Source organism: Nycticebus coucang, chromosome 14 (assembly GCF_027406575.1).
Source record: "Nycticebus coucang isolate mNycCou1 chromosome 14, mNycCou1.pri, whole genome shotgun sequence".
Lineage (NCBI taxonomy): Eukaryota > Metazoa > Chordata > Mammalia > Primates > Lorisidae > Nycticebus > Nycticebus coucang.
In genome coordinates, this window is record NC_069793.1 from 68551894 (window position 1) to 68564003 (window position 12110).

At 50.4% G+C, this 12110-nt stretch overlaps 1 protein-coding gene across 4 annotated transcripts in view; it reads right to left on the reverse strand.

Annotated features, from left to right (window-relative positions):
• Positions 1-12110, reverse strand: part of GDPD5 (glycerophosphodiester phosphodiesterase domain containing 5) — a 90976-nt gene that overhangs the window by 45970 nt on the left and 32896 nt on the right. For all 4 annotated transcript variants that reach the window (XM_053560277.1, XM_053560279.1, XM_053560280.1 and 1 more), the window contains exon 2: positions 11338-11421. The gene's annotated coding sequence lies outside the window, so the exon portion shown is untranslated. The remainder of the gene's footprint in view (positions 1-11337; positions 11422-12110) is intronic.

Consider the following 12110-nt stretch of genomic DNA (forward strand, 5'->3'; position numbering starts at 1 on the left):
GTGTCCATAAATAAAGTTTTATGGGACGCAGCCACACTCATTCATTTATGTATTGTCTGCGACTTTTTTAACTGTAAATACAGAATTTAGTAGTTGCCACTGAGAACATATGGTTTGCAGAGCCGAAAATACTTACTGTCTGGCCCTTTTGAGGGAAAGTTTGCAGACTCCTGCAAGCACCAGAGCGAGCTAGTATCATTAAGCACAGCACATGATGGAGGGAGGAGAAGGAGGCTGTGGGCACTGAACAGGACGCAAGGAAGTCAGAGCATGCTTCCTGGGGGCATTGAGCTGAGGCCTGTAAGATGAGCTCCCTAAGATGTCACTCTCTGGTGCCCACGGGCTGCACTGGAGGGGCACGCTGGGCTTCGGGCCCACTCACTACTTCCACCTCTGGGCATCATTCAGGGCCTCTGCTTATCCCTCTACTTGCTCCCCCCGGCACCAAGGCCAAATGTTAACCTGGCCTCAGCACAGGGTTATAGCCTTCACCTGAGCAGAGCTTGCTTTAGGGGCTGGCTGGGAATCTGAATGCTCCTGAGCCTCCTAGGTGCTGGGAAGAGTCTGGTGCAGCCTCTGTCCCAGGGAGCATTGGAGAGACTTGTGGAATACAGGGCAGCTGCTGGGGCCTCTGAGTTGAGTCTAAGGGACAGGATGGGGTGGCGGTACTGATGCAGTTGGCTCAGGAGTATGTTTGGGCTTGGGAAGCTGGGGATGGGGCAGGGGGTGCTCTCAGCTTTACTATACTCCAGAAGATTTGGAGAGCTTTGTGTGCCCACATATGGACTCCCACATTCACAGCCTTTTGGGTAGAGGGCCAAAGCCCACAGCCAGGGAGCCACATCTCCCCATGTATACCCTGAAGATTAGGGCTGCTGCTGTCTTATCAGCCACCACACGTGCCCTCACCTCCCCAGGAAGTGAGGAGGCAGTTGAAATGCACAAAGGAACTGGAGTCATCCTGTCTCTCTCCCTTCCCTTCCCTCTCCTCCCCTTCCTTTCCCTTCCTTTCTTTCCTTTCCCTCTTTCTCTCTCTCTCCCTCCCCCTTCCTTCCTCCCTGCCTTTCTTTTTCTTTCTTTCTTTTTTAGACAGAGTCTCACTTTGTTGCCCTGGGTAGAGTACAGTGGCATCACAGCTCACAGCAACCTCAAACTCTTGGGCTCAAGGGATCCTCTTGCCTCAGCCTCCCAAGTAGCTGGGACTATAGGTGCCTGCCACAACACCTGGCTATTTTTTTTATTTTTAGTAGAGATGGGATCTCGCTCTGGCTCAAGTTGGTCTCAAACTCCTGAGCTCAGACAGTCCACCCAACTCAGCCTCCCAGAGTGCTGAGATTACAGGCGTGAGCCACTGCGCCAGCCTTGCTTTCTGAATCTGCAAAGGGAGTGAGAGCCTTTGCCTTGACTTCTACGGAACACTTGACTGGGGTTGGGGAGGAGGAGTGGGCCAGGAAGGTACATCACTGCAGTGACTGAGCTATGGCAGAAGGACATTCTGCAAGCAGGAGGCCATATCACAGTCCCCTGCCGGCACATTCCCTTCCCAGGCCCCTGGCCCTGGACTTGTTCTTACCCATCCTCTGCCTGCCCCTCCCCCAACCCCACCACTCAGCACACAGTCCTCTCAGGAATGGAAATTCTACCTCAGACACGGAAAAGAGGGAAGGAGAACTGTGTGCGTCATGCCTCAGCCCAGGACTCAGGTGATTTTGACTCTTGGAGTTTCTTCTCCCCCAGGTGAATTTTCATTCTGCTCCTAACTGCAGGGGCTTTTTCCAGAGGCAAACCTCTTTTCTTTCCTGTGTATGTTCTTTTGGCTGGGGACATCTCATATACTCCCATGGCTTTAGTTATGAGGCACTGCCACGGCCACCCAGTTTCTGTCTCTGACCGAGATAGTGAGCAGCTCCTGGCTTTCCAGGGGTGTCACCCAGGCCCTCTCCAGCCACAGCTCGGCCACAATGACCTCATAACCCTCAACCTGCTGCTAATGCCCCTTGGCCACTCCCCTGGTCCTACAGTCTGTCCTGTCCCTCCTGTACAAACTATCACTTGCAGATAGAATGAACCTTTTTTTTTTTTTGACTGGGACTGGGTTTGAACCCACTACCTCCAGCATATGGGGCCGGTGCCCTACTCCTTTGAGCCACAGGCGCTGCCCAAGAATTTTTTTTTTTAAGAGATAAAGTCGGGCGGCACCTGTGGCTCAAAGGAGTAGGGCACTGGACCCATATGTCAGAGGTGGCGGGTTCAAGCCCAGCCGTGGCCAAAAACCGCAAAAAAAAAAAAAAAATAATAATAATAAAGAGACAAAGTCTTTAGTAAAGTATCACAAGAATGGAAAAGCAACTATCCGATGTATTCAATACTAATACGAAGCCATTAGATGAACTAATACACATGTACACAACAGAAAAACTCAATTTAATTTACGTTGGGGGCGGGAAAGGGATGCTCTCACCTAATGGGCACAATATAAAGGTATATGACACACCTCTTGGGTGAGGGGCCCAATTACAACACGGCCCTTACCTAACAAATGCAAACATTGTAACCTAATCATTTGTACCCTCATATTAATCTGAAATTTAAAATAAGAGAGAGACAAGTTCTCATTCTGTTAACTGGGCTGGAGTGTAGTGGCACCATCATAGCTCACTGCAACTTCTAACTCTTGGATTCAAGTGATCCTCCTGCCTCAGCCTTCTGAATAGCTGGGACTACAGGTGCATGCCACCATGTTCAGCTAATTTTGAAAAACATTTTCATACAAATGAAGTCTCACTGTGGTGCCTGGGCTGGTCTCAAACTCCTGGCCTCAAGCTATCATCCCCACCTCAGCCTCCCGAAGTGCTGGGATTATAAGAGTGAGCCACCGGCAGCCCAGAAATTTTGGATAGGCAAATGACTGGGTCTGACCCCAACCACCCTTCCAGCCTCCCCTCCCCCAGAGTTTGCTGTCCCTTCATCTTGTCAACATTTCCTGATCCTGAGTCCCCACTCAGATGCTACCTCCTCCAGGGAGCTTCCCTGACCCTCAGGCCTACTTAGAGGTCTCCCTGGGCTCCTGCATGTCCGTCCTGTATATCTGGGCATGCTATGTGAGCATGGCTGGCATGCCTGTGTCCCCCATGGGATCACCTGAGTTAACCCCATGTCCTCAGTGACCAGCACAAGGCAGAAGAGGAGGAGGTAAGGGATTTCCTGGATTATACTTCAGAGAAGTACGCAGAAGTTCTGCTAACAGAGAAGCACTGCTCAGACATAGGGCAGCTGGGACAAACACCTAGAAATGGACTCTCCGCACCCTCCCCTTTCTGCAGTGCTAAGGGTGCTACTTAGGACCAATCAATTTCTCCAAGCCATCCCCCAGGGCTGCTGATACCAGCCAGGTTCCCAAGAAATCTCCTGCCAAGAGCCACTGCTCACTCTGAGACAAGAGAAACTTCTCACCTCTGAGCTTGGCATCTGAGGCCCCTCCCCAGCCCAAAGTCCCATTTTCTGTCTGCATTCCTGACCCCTGCCCTGAACTTTCATAGCCTCCTGTTTCCATAAAGAACAGTCTTTCAAGAGTCTCACTCAAGACGGAGTAAATGCCCTCTACAAGCAGAGGTAGGACATTGGGGATGCGCACACGTCTCTGGGGTCCTCTCCCATCCTGACACCCTGAAACCCATCTGCCCCATTTCCCTGCTCCACCTCCCCCCCACAGTGGGCAGGATGCCAGACCCTCCCTGCCCCCTATCCTGCACTGCTCCGGCCCAAGTTCACCCTCTTTCCTGAGAGTGTAATGCTGGTGTTCCAACCAGGTCTCCCTCAACTGATTTGTTATATGACCTCAGATAGCTCACTAGCTCTTCCTAAGCCTTACTGCACCCATCTGAGAAATGGGAGCAAGATGGAGCAACACAAGATCTGCAATAAAAAGGAACAAAACCCTGATGTATGCTACGAAAAATGAACCTTCAAAACATGCTAAGTGAAAGTAGTCACAAAGGGTCACATATTATACGTAGTATGATTTCATTCATGAGAAGTGTCCAGAATGGGCAGATACAGAGACAGAAACTAGATTAGAGTGAATGGCAGGGGTTGGGAGGGTTAGGGGAAAAGGGGAGTGACTGCTAATGGGCAGGGAGTTTCTTTCTGGGGTGATGAAAATGCTGTGGAATTACACAGCAGTGATGGTTGCACAGCACTGTGAATTGCACAGCACTTTAAAGGGATGGATACTACGGTATGTGACTTTTACCTCAATAAAATTTTTCTTTTTCAAGACAGTTTCACTTTGTCGCCCTCAGTAGAGTGCTGTAGCATCACAGCTGACAGCAACCGCCATCTCCTGGGCTTAAGCGATTCTCTTGCCTCAGCCTCCCGAGTAGCTGGGACTACAGGCACCCGCCACAATGCCCGGCCATTTTTGTTGCAGTTTGGCCGGGGCCAAGTTCGAACCCGCCATCCTCGGTATATGGGGCCAGCACCCTACCCACTGAGCCACAGGCGCCAGCCCCCCAATAAAACTTTTTTTAGGTGCCTGGGTCTTGGAGTCAAAACTGAAGACTATCCGCACTAGCTGGGGAGGTTCTGCAAGGCCAGCAACAACAACATCAGAGGAGACAACAGCCGGGGGACCTTGGCTATACCTGGACCCCCTCCTATTCAGGCTCAGGTCCCCAGAGCCTGCAGATTCTGGAAACTACTCTGTTCCCTTCCAACGAACTCTTCTGCTCAAATTAACTTGAATTGTTTCTGTTTACAACCAAAACCCTTGATGGGTACAAGGCTATTTACTGTGTCCCCAGGTTTTTTTTTTTTTTTAATATTTATTTTTTGCAGTTTCTGGCCGGGGCTGGGTTTGAACCCGTCACCTCCGGCATATGGGGCCGGCGCCTACTCCTTTGAGCCATAGGCGTCCCCAGCTTTTAACATGTTTTAAGCACTCAATAAACCTGTTCAAAAAATGGCTAAACTAACTAGTGTTGTTATTACTACTCGTCACAAGAGTTGTTTGTGTGCCAGCTCCTGTGGCTGGGTGGCAGCTCTGTGGGCACCACAGTGCCCGGGGGCTCTGCTGGGTCCTGTGCTGAGCGCCCTATGGGCATTATCCCCTGATGGCAGCTTTCCAAAGTAGAGATCAACTGGCTTATTTTACAGAAAAAAATATGAGCCCAAGTGAATGATCAAACAAACTGTGGTATAGCCATACAATGGAATATTATTCAGCAATAAAAAGAAATTAGCTATGGAGCCACAAAAAGAAATGGAGGGACCTTGAAAGCATAGTGCTGTGGGACAGAAGCCAGTCAGAAAAGGCTACAATATGGAGTAATTCCAACTAAATAACATTCCGGAAAAAAACAAAACTACAGAGGCAGTAAAAGGATCAGTGGTTGCCAGGGACTCGGGGAAGGGAGTGAGAGATGAATAGGTGGCGTGCAGGGAGTTTGTAGGGCAGGTATACTGTTCCTACGACTGGTGATGGTGGACACATGATGTTCATCTGCCGAACCCCACGGAATGTGCAACACACACAGAGTAAACCCTAACTCGAACTATGGACTTTTAATAATTACATTAAAAGTTAATATATTAAGAGTTAATAACTATGCTTAATATTACATTAAGAGTTAAAAATAAAGCATCAATATTAGTTTAGCAATTATAACAAATGTACCACATTAATACAAGATGTAAAGAATAAGGGAGGCTGTGGGGAGGGGAATAGAGGAAAGACATGTAGGAATTCTGTGTACTTCCCAATTTTTCTGTAAACCTGAAAGTACTTTGTAAACAAGTCTATTAGGCGGCACTCTTAGCTCAGTGGGTAGGGCGCCGGCCACATACACTGAGGCTGGAAGGTTCAAACGGGCCTGGGCCAGCCTAACAACAATGACAACTACAACCAAAAAATAGCTGGGTGTTGTGGTGGACGCTATAGTTCCAGCTACTCTGGAGGCTAAAGCAAGAGAATTGCTTAAGCCCAAGAGTTAGAGGTTGCTGTGAGCTGTAATGCTACAGCACCCTACCTAGGGCAACATAATGAGACTCTGTCTCAAAAAAAAAAAAAAAAATTGAACATATACATACATACATACACATATACACACATACACACACACACACGCACACACATATTCTCCAAGAAGTTAAGAGATTCACCCAAGGCCAAACAGCTAATAATGGAGGAGGAGGATCTGAACCCAGGGCCTCTGACTCTAAAGCCCAGACTCCCTCGGTACCAGCCAGAGGGAGGGTCCCACATTTCTATCACCTTCCATATCTCTGCCATTCTACAACATCTGTATACCTGCAAACTGCACCTCCAAGGGCCAAGCTCAATATTTTGGTTGGCACCAGGAGAGCCTGGGCATGGAGTAGGCCAGCAACCTGGGGGAGGAAAAGGAAAACCCCTGCTGGCGGGTGCCAGGGCTGGGCAGGGGAGAGCTGACCCTCTCCAGCAGCCTGCCAGGGCCCTGGGGAAGGAGGCGAGCATGCGGAAGAGGAAACACTCCCCTTCTCCTCAGCTGAGGCCACCCTCATTGGGCCTCAGCTGACTGGGTGACAGCCTCACACCTCTGGACTCAGTTTTTTTTTTTTGAGACAGAGTCTCACTTTGTCGCCCTTGGTAGAGTGCTGTACTGTCATGGCTCACAGCAACCTCAAACTCTTGGGCTCAAGCGATTCTTTAGTCTTAGCCTCCCAAGTAGCTTGGACTATAGGTGCCCGCCACAACACCCAGCTATTTTTAGAGACAAGGTCTTGCTCTGACTCAGGCTGGTCTCGAACTCCTGAGCTCAGGCAATCCACTTGCCTTGGCCTCCTGGAGTGCTAGGATTACAAGCATCAGTTACCGCACCTGGCTTGGACTCGTTTTTCCATCTGCATCATGGGAGGGTTTCAATATCCTCCAGTGATGTCCAAGGGCCTTTCAAGTACTCAATGTCTAACACCCTTTAGCACACTGCTTTCTCCTCATCCCTGGGAGCAAGGCAGAGAGGGACTGCTCATGGTAGGTGGAGGGTCCCTCCCTGGTCTGACTTGAGGAGAGTTTCTGTTCCCCAGGCTACTCACTAGAGGTCCTGATGGTGATCTTCCTGGGTCACAGCTTCAAGCTTGGATTAAAGTGGCAGGAAGACCAGCAAGAAGGTTACCCAGGCCAGGGCTCTGGTCCTGCCCAGGGGCCCTCCACCATCTTTGACAATGACCAACGTGAAGGTATGTCATGCACTGGATAACTCACAAACAGTGATAAATCCCACATTTCACATACAGTGAAATCCCAGGTGTGAAAGGCACAAGGTCATGGTTACTTCTTCCCACAGGACTTGGACAACATGGCCTTGGAGAGTGACCAGTACCTTTCTGTGGTCCTTCCTCAATGCTTCACCCATCTTGTTCCCAACCCAAGTGTGCCTGTGAAGCCACCTTAGCCTTGGAGCCCCTCTCCCTACCCACAATGCCTAGCAAACTCTGACTCCTCTCAGCTTGGGTAGCCCCTCCTCCAGGAAGCCCTCCCTGACTAGGTAAGGGTCTCTTCTGGATCTAACAACTCTGTATTTCCTCCAGTTCCAGCACTGATGGCTGTGTGGAGACTTCCTGCAACGGGTGGCATCTGTGCAGAATTCAGAAACAAGGAAGTACGTATGTGTGGCACAGAGGGGAGAAGGAAAGGCCTTCTAGGTAAGGAGACAATACAAAGAAAGTCTGGGTAGCAGGGAGGGAAGTGACCCGGCCTCTCCCAGGACAGAGGGTATCCCTAGGCTCTGGCCAGCAAGTTAGGCCCCAGTTAGGCTCCATCGGCAGAGGGAGGGTCATTGCTAACAGGAACCCAAGGTGGGCAGAGCAGGATGCCTTAAGGTGAATATGCCATGGGCCCTGCCGCCCAGGCCCCTCATACCTGCTCGAAATCTGGGGGAATATCACTCAGTGGCTGAGGCTGGGGCCCAGTCAGAGCCTAAAGAATCCCTGATGCCATAATTAGGGTCATTATTGATATCTTTCAGGGAGAACCTCCTTTTTACCCAACACTTCTGTCCTGAGAGACTTCTGTTGCCCTTCCTCTCTGGAGGAGCTGGGGGGCCTAAAGGCCAAGACAGACCAGCTCTTCACTGGCAGCCCAGCTGGTAGGCTCTCCAGGCCTGTCACCTCTCCCAGTGACCTTCCCATAGTAGGGAAGGAGCAGAGCCTAGGCATATTCCCTGCCGCTCCCAGTGGGAAGCTGGCTTCCTACTTGAACTGCAGCTTCGTACCAGGACACTTTCAGTGCTGAATCTTATGTTCTTTAGTTTTTTCAGTGGACATTTAAGAAGCCACCTCCATGTGCCAGGCACTGCTCAGAGCTGAGAGGGATTTATAGGGACTCAGACGTGGCCCTTCCTTTCAAGGAGACAGACTCATTATAGCAATAGCAGCTCCAACAATTATAATTATTTGCACAGTGCTGTACGGTTTACATAGAGCCTCCACACATATCATCTCATTGGAGCGTCACACCCACTCCACAGGTCAGTACCAAGATCCCCATTCTAGATATGGTGGTGGGGTGGGTGCTGAGGCTGGCGGGGTCAGGACTCAGCCAGCACCAGGCTGAGAACTGGGATCCCAGACCACGTGTCTGCTGAGCCTCTCCCTCAAGGAAGGCCTTGATGGGCACACTCACATGTTTGGGGCACATTTGGGGCCACAGGATGGACAGGAACCAGTCTTGGGAGCCTGCCCAGGGACCTTGGGTTCTCTTGGCACAGGAAGGACCTCTCCCACATCAGGGCTATGAATTTGGGCTAAGTAGCCACCAAGAGTGACCTGGCCTTGCCCAGAGGCACAAATTTCCCAAACCAGAGTTTTAGAATCATCTCACCCAAGACTCACATCCTGGAACAATTCAACCAGGACCTTAGGATTATCCCTGCATTTCAATCTTTTAAGTCATAAAATGTTAGCACCAGTAAAGTCCTGGAGGCATTCCATCCAGCCTCCCTTCCCTATTCCCTCCAAGTCGCCAGGACTGTAGGAAACTGACCTGAGAACTGCTGCCCCATTCCTCCCCCTTCTCCCACCAGCACCCACAGGTTCTCCCTGGAACAGGAAGAGCCAGCAAATGGCCCCAGGACCTCTCTATGTGCCTCCACCCTCTCACCCGCATCTTGACATGGACAGGCCCCTCCCAGGAGGCCAGTGATTCAGTCACAGGGAACAGGCTGGCTTTTTTCTAATGCTCCTCCCTAGGTTCTAGGGAGTGGGGGGATGAGAAGATGGGGGTCACCAACTGAATGAGGTGGGGAGGAGAAGGAGGAAAAGGAAGCTGAGTCTGGCAGAGACTTATGCAGAGCAAACTTGTCTCTGCCCAGTTTTTGCCCCCTGAAGGAATGGGGAGGAATGTTTTACTTATTTAAGTAAAATAGCAGAGTTGTTATACAAATAAGCTTCCCATGACGGCCCTGGGGATGGGAAGAGAAGCAAGTCTTACCATTTAAGGAATCTTTCTCTTACTTCCTTCCCCTGACGCCTACCTTTCCAGCCTCACCTCATCCTATCTCTCCTTGCACTGCTGTGCTCCAATGACACCTGCTACCCTGCATTCCCACCTCCATCCAAGTCCTTGCTCAAGCTGGGGCCCAAACCAGGAAAGCCCTCCCCTCACCCCAATTCAAATCCCACCCACCTTAACAAATGTACCCTGTGCAGAGCTTGGCGAGATTCTCCTCCAGAGCCTCCTGCCTCCTCCCTTTGAGCTCACATCATTTGGCAAAGCTCTCGGGACCAATCACAGGCTTCAGTGCTCTGTAATTACCTGCTTCCCCGGCTCGCCCACCAGACTGAGAGCTTCCCCAGGTTTAGACTTCTGATCCATTTTGCCAAGCTCTTCTGACGACCGCAATGCCTGTGGCTTTGCACAGAGTAATGGAAGACACAAGACACCCCAGGTCCTGTCTCCGCTAGTGAGTCTCTTGTAAGAGACCTATGTCCCCTGCACTGGGCCTGGCACCAAGGAGATGCCCATCTCTTTGTGAGTCAAACAGCCAGTTAAAGGCAAGAAGAAAGGAAAGACAGAACGAACCAGAGCTTCTTAACCACACAACTGCTGAGCCACTTCTGAGCCTGGTCTGAATTCTGCCTCTGAATAATAATTAGTCTTTTTCCAATTTACAGAAAAAAATTAAGTTGCTAAAAAAAAGTCTCAACAAGGTACTTCTCTCTCACAAATTTTTCTTAAACCTCTGTTATTGGCTTGTGCATTTCTGTACAGATATAGTATAAGATGACCTCAGATTTAGCATAGGACACTAATTTCCTCACTGTCATCAACATTGCTCCTCTTCACAGCATTCTGCAAAGAGCAGCCGTCTCTCTGCTTCTCAGGCATGTCTGAGAACCTGGGGCCTGAACTTTTCTTTTACTCTTTCAAAATGTCAGGTTTCCCTTCGGTGACCAAAGAAAACTGGTTCTGTTTGAAGGCTGAGGAAGAAAGTCCCAGGAGTTGGCCAGCCCACCTTAAAGCTTCATGCCACTTCCATGATTCAAGGCCTCCACTTCCACCACTTACCATTCGTTCCTTTGGCTGAAGCATCACTTTCTCTAGGATTCTCTTAAAATACAAATCTTCCGTGGAGTTGGGAGTCCAGTAAACCCTCGTATTGGAGGTCAAGGAAGCTTAGCTTATTATATGGCTCTAGGAAGGCAGTAAATCACAGGGGTTCTGAACAGGCCAGCCTGCTTGGTTGGAAACTCAGCCCTACCATTTAACTGAGCAAGTTTCTTTTTTTTTTGTAGAGACAGAGTCTCACTGTACCATGCTATGATGTCACACGGCTCACAGCAACCTCTAACTCTTGGGCTTACGTGATTCTCTTGCCTCAGCCTCCAGAGCAGCTGGGACTACAGGCGCCCGCCACAACGCCCGGCTATTTTTTTGTTGCAGTTTGGCCGGGACTGGGTTTGAACCCGCCACCCTCGGTATATGGGGCTGGCGCCCTACTCACTGAGCCACAGGTGCCGCCCCTGAGCAAGTTTCTTAATGGTTCTATTCCTCAGTTTCCTAAGTTACAAAGTGGGGATAACAATGGCACCAACCTCATAGGCTGTTGTGAGGATTAAATGAGCTAATGCATGGAAGACCCTTAGACAAGTACCTAGTACACTCTGCTAAGCAAGAGCTACTCGGGGCTTCAGCTTTTTATTGTCCATAAAATGGGACAATAATCCCTGCTCCTCCTGCCTTTTTTTCATAAACTATAGAGTGTTATCCCCATGGAAGAGGCAGGCATTAGAATCTAGTTGGCTGCTCTCCACTTCCGTCTCTAAATCCTTTCTCCCTCCTTCCCTTTCTCTTTCCTTTACCTGGAAGAAGGTACTGGTGGCTGTGAGCTGGGCTCCTGGGGGTGTCCTGTCCAGAGAGGCAGTGACGTCACTTCACTGGGAGAGCTGAGGGGACAAGAAAACACACCCAGTGAGATCATTCACTAGTCATTTCTGTCTTCTACCCTCCCAAGTGACCCTTAGTGAGCCCCCAGCCCACACCCTCCCAGTGCTATGGTCCTTGCTCTGGTGGGTGAGCTGAGAGGACACACGTGATCCAATCCTAGGTCATGAAACCCATCACATGCAATACCACCTCTATACATGCTGCTCACAAAGCAGCCCCAGGCCCAAACCCAGACAACCTGTTCCCTTAACCATTCTTGCCCTCTCCAAGAACCACGGAAACAGGATCCAAGGCCCAGCCACCCTGGGGGCAGAGGCCCTTTCATGCTGCCCAGGGACCTGCTTCTCTGAGGTAGCTGCTAAACCAGCTGTTCTTCTAAAGGAGCTGTTGAGGGAGGACCGGTGGGCTGGAGGCAGGATCTGGGGCACTGCAATTATGTGTTCTGAGTCACCGCTTCCCCCACCACTAGCTCCTGCAGCCAGCAGGGCAGACCCCCATCCAGGAACTGGGAGAAGAGACAGTACCAACAGATCGTGGGGGGAGGAGGAGAGGAGGAGAATTTTGGGTTAGCACTTTAGTCTTCAGAGGATGCTGCCACCTTACCTACTATATTGAGGCTGTTGGGGGCAGAGGCCTTCCTTTGTCACACAGAGGCAGAGGCAGAGCCAGGACTAGGACTCAGGCCTCC